Source organism: Pleurodeles waltl, chromosome 4_2, assembly GCF_031143425.1.
Source record: "Pleurodeles waltl isolate 20211129_DDA chromosome 4_2, aPleWal1.hap1.20221129, whole genome shotgun sequence".
Lineage (NCBI taxonomy): Eukaryota > Metazoa > Chordata > Amphibia > Caudata > Salamandridae > Pleurodeles > Pleurodeles waltl.
Window position 1 is genome coordinate 818,747,699 of NC_090443.1, and position 7,419 is coordinate 818,755,117.

Consider the following 7,419-nt stretch of genomic DNA (forward strand, 5'->3'; position numbering starts at 1 on the left):
AGAGTGTCAAGGACTGCCCCACAAGGGAAGAAACACCAGTTTCGGAAGTAAGAATGCTCAAGGTTTAAACACCAACGTGTCAGGGGAAAAAGGTAAGGCAGCTGAGCAGATTAATGCTTGCAAATCATGGATGCAACATGCAGAAGTGACAGCAATAAGTAAAAACCCTTGAGGGTCAAGTGTCTCAGTGCAAATGATCATAGGTTCAAACCGTGCTCACACCAAAAAACACAATGACCAAATTAAGGTCCCACTGCAGCATAATATTAGGGGCAGATGAAAATAAAAATGAGAGTCCTTTAAATAAACGTGTCACAACCACTGACTTTAATAAAGAGGGTTGATCAGGCAAACGAAGGTAAGCCGACAGGGCCAATAAAAACCTCTAACTGTGTTCACAACCAAAGCTTGCCGGGCCATAGACAAAAGAAAGAAACATAACATCAGACAACCTGGAATGAAAAGTAAATGGACCCTGTGGATGGACAGTGAGCAGTCAAATAACATCCACCATTTCTGGTGGAAGATCAAAGTCACTAATCAGTAGATTATGCTCACTTTCCAAGCCTGGGGGTGTAGACTGCAGAGTTTCAAGTGTAGATTGTAGAGTTTTGGGCGCAGAATTCTGGCCTACTGAATAAAATGCAGTCAAAGTGGAGGGCTGATGGTCAGATCCAGAAGGCCAGGCTGTAGGTCTCTCTGCACAATACAGTGCAATCAAGATGAGCTGGACACAGTCCCTCTTGAACTTGCTCAGGACCCTTGGGATCAGCTGCAGAGGTGGGAATGCATAAATGAGGCTAGAATCTTATAGAAGGCATTTCCCAGAGAACCCTCTGGAGCCCTTGAACATTCTTTGCAATAGCAAACAAAAGGACTTAATGGCACCATCCTCTTTGCAAAGATGCCCTGGGCCACCTACAATCCACTTTGGATTGGCAAGTTAATGTCTACTGAATTTGTCCATTCTGATATTTAGGAACTATACCAAATTATGGACAATCAGAGTTATTTTGTGAGGATCCAGCCAAGTCACACACTCGAGGTCTCGGAAGAGGATAGAGCACCCTGAACCCAACACAGTGCTACTTGCTACAGTACCACATGGGAGGTCCAGGTCCTGGAATCACATGATGAGGACTGAAAGGTCTTGAGTCTTATAGTTGATAAGCAGCTCCAAAAAGGTGACATGGTGATGACGCTTCACTGCGGGTCTGTGACCTCAATATTCACCCTGTCCAAGTCACCTTCCAGCATACAGACGATGAATCAATCACTATCTTGAATCAAAATGGGGCAGTAAGAACAATCTGCTTCATGTTAGACTTCACTATCCACTAATTAAGATAGTGAACTGGCGCTCCCAAGAAGCACCCCTACTGTTGGGCCCATGGCGACCAAGGTTCTGCTATAGGGCTCTGGTTTGTCAGTGGGCATGAGGTCTCAGGCCAGGAGACAAAGAAACCTCAGAACCATTTGGGCCAAAACCAAAGCTTGAGCCCTAAACATCCGGATCATAGACTGAATGTAATGGACTTACTGCAGAGGCACAAAGGCCTTCAAAGCAATTAAGTCCAGGATGGACTCTATAAAGGATATTCTCTACATTAGTAAATATAGTAGCAAAGCTGTTGTGTACAAGTGGACCAAGGCAGGAATGGAGCAAATTTTCCTAGCGGTGCCCTGTCGCTGAGGTAGGACAAAGGTGAGCCGTGACTACTGACTTTGTGGATACCAGGGTGGCAGAGAAAAGGCTTAAGGACAGAATTCTGAAATGAAAATGCTCTGACTTCACTATAAAACGGAGGAGATACCTGTAGGGCTGCAATATTGGCATATGTAAATATGTGTAGTGCAAGAAAGCAATGCAGTAGTATCATGTGTCCCTGTCTGTCTCAGGTAGGTCCTTGATCACACCCTTGGCAAGTAGTAATGTCTGGATTCCTTTGGCTAATATTGCAGCTTGCTTTGATCATGTCTGGCCACAAACAATGTCTGGGAATGGGTGAACAAAACGGGAAGAAGTAGCAGATCTAAACAACCTGAAGGATCCATTGTTCTGAAGTAACTGCGTGCTAACCACGTAGGCAGTTTTTACCCCCTTCTACCGATCCCCTTTAGGGGATTTAAAGTGTCTTGGTGGCAGCTGGTGTGAAAATGGATGAAGTTTAATGCAGTTGCTGGTGGCCACTATCACACCCTCCACTATCACCTCGCCCTCTGAAGCCAAATGAAAGGCTACATGGACTGATGGACAGGCTGTGAAGGATGGCTCTATCAGTGGGGAAGGCCACCCCAGTAGCCCCAGAATGTCTGGTATTGGGGTGGTGGAACTGGCTAGCAGGGACAGTAGGCTCCAAGTAGCAGCGTACCCTGGCTACCTTTAAAGCGATGCCATGCTGAATTTATCTTGGCTACAAGACTGGCTCCATAAGATGCCATAACTATCAAACCTTGGACGTCTCCGGAGAACCTAGCAGCACACACATAAACAAGTCATCTTACGACGACGCTGGGTCCATGGCAGGACCAACACATTGTGTGGCCTCTAATCCTGTCCATGATGCCCTGGTCATCATGTATGGGTCAAGCAATGGAACCCGAAAGTACTTGGGGAAAGTAGGCAAGATCTTTCTCGCCATATTTATAATGGCCCAAAAGGTATGCTGCATTCAAAGAATGCAAGGCCAATCTGGTAGAACAAAACAAAAAAAACTCTTTCATTCAGAATGTCAACTTTTTTAGATTCTCTAGCCGGCAGAAGGTAAAGAATGCTGAATCCTAAATAAGTCTCTCTGGATTTGGAGGTTATCTCAAAGAAAAGGTAAAAGGTTAAACCTGCCTGCCTTTAGAGTCAGTCAGGGCTTTGTTAAATGGAAGTGCTGGCCAAGGTTGCAAGACTTCAGTTATTAGGTTTGCCCTTTTCTCTATTGTGAGCAACTACATATCCAGAACTTCTGAAACCCTACTTGCCAACACGCAGTGGACACAGTCTCTTCAGAAGGGTCGTCCAGGGGTAAATCCAATTCTGTTTCCAACAAACTGTCCAATTTAAAGGCATTTTGATGGTTAAAGTAGAGTTCAGGTTCAGTGGAATGAGGGGCAGTAAAGTATCTGCCTCATCACCATTGTAGGGCACCTATTCACATCCCTGAACCACACTGGTTAGAACCGAAAATAGCTTCCAACCTCCAATAATACGGAAGTTGAGGTAAGGGAGCCTGAGGACTATACTCACAATCCAAAGGCTGCACACATTAGTTTGTAGCATGATACGGACTGAGATGAGGCTGGAGTCGGTTTTGGATCCAACACCAGAATCGGGGCTGATTCTGGTGCTAAGGCACCTACCTACCTTGGCACCACCAGCAAGGTCTTTAGCAAAGGATTAAGGGTGCAGCCTGGTACCGGCTAAAGCTGAGTGGGGTCACTCAATATTAGGTAAGGACTCGACTGCGGATATCCAACTGTGAGCACTAACGGGTCTGTGGGGTCTCAGGGCATGCCAGAAGGACTTAGAACAGTACAAAATAATTGCAACATTGCCTTAATCTGCTGCAGCGCCCCAATGAGCCGGCAAATTCGGGGTGTTGCAGCTCCAGTGTCTGAATGGGACGTGAACTGGATGCCACCACTGGAGCTTATGAGTGCAGACTCCTCAACATCTCCATGAAAAGGAAAGGGCAGGACAGTATGGAATCCCAATTGCAATGCTTGTTCTTGCATCAAGACTTGTCTTTTCACTTCAACTTAACCAATGATTGAGAATGAGCTGAGGATGGTGACTTCAAATGGTACTGGCACTGCTTCGATTGAGAATGAGCTGAGGATGGTGACTTCAAATGGTACTGGCACTGCTTCTTATGCGTCGCAAGGCAGAGTGCATCTTTATGCTCCCTAGTGGCCTTTGGATGCATCAAGGACAATTTGCACCACGCTTTCAAGTCTTGATTGGAGCCAAAACACCAAGACTCACGCTGAGCCAGTTAGTGGCTGACATTTGTTCCCTACAGACACAGAACAGCGTAAACTGATGGAGACAACCGTGCATACTGCAGCAAAAAAAGAGTTTTAACAAAAATCAGTGGAACACCAACAAAAGTTGTAAGCAGAACACTACACAAAAAAATAATATTTTCTTACCTGCAGGAGTAATTTTGCAGCTTGAAGAATTTTCTGGATTCACATGCTGTGCATTATTTCACCATCTAGTGTTGGGTCTGGAATTCTTCCTTGTGCAGTCCTATTTTATTTTGTTGTTGGGCGTCAATGGATCCCCCCTATTGGTGCTTTCTGTGAGGTTGCACGCCCTTCCTGGGCCCCCGGAAGTCCCACCTTTGATTACCACCTTCAGATTCTTTTTTTTTTTTGGTTACTGTCTGTTTCCTTCCACCTTTTTGGTGGAGTGGGGTGGGTTGCTTGTGAATCCAGAAAATTCTTCAAGGTGCAAAACTACACTTAGTGGTAAGAAACTATTCATTTTGCAGTATGAATCCTTTCTGGATTCAAATGCTGTGCGTCACTTTTGTAACCGTTTTGTTAGTTATGCGGTGTTTGGGTTGAAGATGGACTTCATTTTGTAAACAGAGGTTTTGACACCTTTTGTCCTACCTATGCTTCCTTGTTCATTTTGAAGTCTATGCAAAAGTGCTTTGTGAGGGTGTGTAGAGATGACTACGTTGCTGCCATACATATAGCTTGTAAAGGTGTATTTGCTAGAAAGGCAAGGGGGTTGCTCCTTCTTTCCTTATGGAGCGTGGCTTTGGAATTGACTTTATTTTCCCCCCTGCACTTGTGTGGTATAGTTGAAAAGTTTGTGTGATACAACTGTGCCCTTAGTCACAGGTTTTCCCATATTGTTGTCTGCAAAAGGGCCAAAAAGTTGCTTTGTCTTCCTGCTTGTCTTTTCAATGTAGTACATTATAGCACATCTTGCATCCAACGTGTGCAACGCTCTCTGCTTGATTTTTCTGGGTTTTGGAAAAAGCTTGGTATTTTTATTGTTTGATTTATGTGGAAGTGTGGACACAATCAAGTGTGGCACAATCTTGGGAAAGAACTGTGTATCCGTCCTCATGACAATTCGGTCTTTGTGAACCTGTAATTACAGTTCTTGAATTATGAATGCTTGTATTTCACTCACCCTCCAAAGATGTTTTAGCCACCAGGAACGCTGTCTTTAGCATGAGCATCTTTAATACGGCTTTGTTTAAAGGCCAAAGGGTGTCTTCATTAATGGGAGTCAGTACCATATTTAGATTCCATGGGTGTGCAGGTACCCTCCATGGTGGCACAATTCTCTTTGCCCTTCTAAGAACCGTTTTATTACCGGAGCTGTGGAGAAACTTGTTCCTATGTGACCTCTTGTGTAGGCCACTATTGCAGCTAAGTGCACTTTCAAAGATGCATATTTTAACTTGCAGTCTAGTAGGTGTTAGACCTTTTAACGCCACTGTGTCCTTAAGTGTTTTTCCTTAATAAGCCCCTTTTATGACACCATAAGGAGTATCGTTTTCATTTAGTGATGTAGCACTTCCTTGTTACTGGATTTCTTGCTTCTCTAAGAGCATCCATTGTTTTCTCTGGTAGTTGTAGACTACCAAATTCTAAGCCTTCAGAAGCCAGGCTGCCCCACACAGACTCTGGTTCTGGGTGTAGCGCTCTTCCTCCTTTTATTGAACAGGTCTTGTTGTGTTGGTAAGTTTAGAATGTTCCCTTGTGCCATGAAAACTGTCTGCCTTGCCCACCAAGCAATTAGTATTAGATTCATCTTGCTTCTCTTGCATCTGCTGATCACTCTGTATAACAGGGGTATTGGGGGAAAGAACATGCAAGTATCCCTGACCAGTCTATCAACAGGGCATTCTCTAGGGATTGGTGGTATGATTGTATAGACGAACGTTTTGGCATTTTGAGTTCCTTGGGGTTGTGAATAGATCTATTTTTGGTGTTTCCCAACTCCTGAAGTTATTTTTCTTTGATTGAGTTCCAATTCATGAGATCAAAATGCTTGTTTGCTCAGCCTGTTTACATTGTCCTTGCATGGGAAATTAACTGTTATCTATATTTTTCTCCGTATTGCCCACTTCCAGATTTATTGTGCTGGTTTCAAAATATCAAAGGATTAAGCCCCCCCCCACCCCCCTCAACCTTGTTGATGTAAAACATTGTCATTGTGTGGTCTGGTTGGGCCAATATTGTCTGCCCCAATAGGTCTTTCTGAAAGGCTTTTAAGGCTAGCAACACTGTCTTTAGCTCCAGGATATTAATATGCTCTACACCATCCTGTTCTGTTCCTTCCAGACTCCACATACTTTGAGCGTGTTTATAGTGTACTCCCCAGCCCATATGAGAGGCATCTGTTGAAAAGGTTACTGTTGGAGTTGGTTGTGTGAATGTCCTTCTTTGTGTTACATGTGATTTGTTCCACCATGCCATTTCCTGCTGTAGTTTCTATGTGACAACCACTAGATCCTCCCAACTCCCTGTGGCTTGTGACCATTGGTTCTGTAGTCATTCCTGAATTGGTCTTGTGTAATCTTGCATAGGAATCAAAAGGATACATGAAGCCACCTTCCCTAACAATTTCCTCAAAGTCCTCGCTGTCAGAGCTCGCCCCTTCCATTAACAGTGACCGTATTCTCCATTTCCTGGGATATACTTTTCCTTGGATTGAGTTGACGCTTGCTCCCAGAAACGTTTTTCTTGTTCTGGTCAAGTGATGAATTCTCTAAGTTTATAGAGAAACCCAGTGTGAATAATGTCTTTATTACCTGCTGTAAATGCTCTTTGCACTTACTGTGGGTGTTTGCCCTTACTAAACAGTCATCCAAGCAAGGATAGACATGAATGCATGGTCTTCTGAGATGAGCTGCTACTGCTGCTAGACACTTTGTAAAGACACCTGGTGCTGATTTCATCTTGAATGCCAGCAATGTGAACTGGTAGTGACTCTTGTTTACCACAAATCTCATACTTTTTTGTGTTTTGAATTCATTGGGTTGTGCAAGTAGGCATTTTTTATATGTATAGCTGCCATATAATCCCCTTTTTTTTGCAACTGTGGGATGACTTCCTGCAAGGTTGCAATTTTGAATCATGGTATCTCTATGAACTAGTTTGTGAATTTCAGGTCTAGAATTGGTTGTAGAGACCCGTCTACCTTTGGTTTTAGGAAACATGGTGAGTAATTCCCTTTCTTGATCTCTGTTCTGGGCACCTTTTCTGTTGCTCTTTTTCCAGTAATTCCTCTACCTTCTTGAGTAGACCTTTTGAATGTAGCTTATTTCTTGGTCCCCTTGCTGGAGGTATGCTTTCCCATTCTATGCAATATCCAAATCTATGATGTTTAAGATTCAATTGTTGGACATTATCTTCTTCCACTTCTGAAGGGCGTTTTTGATTCGGTCTCCAACTGGT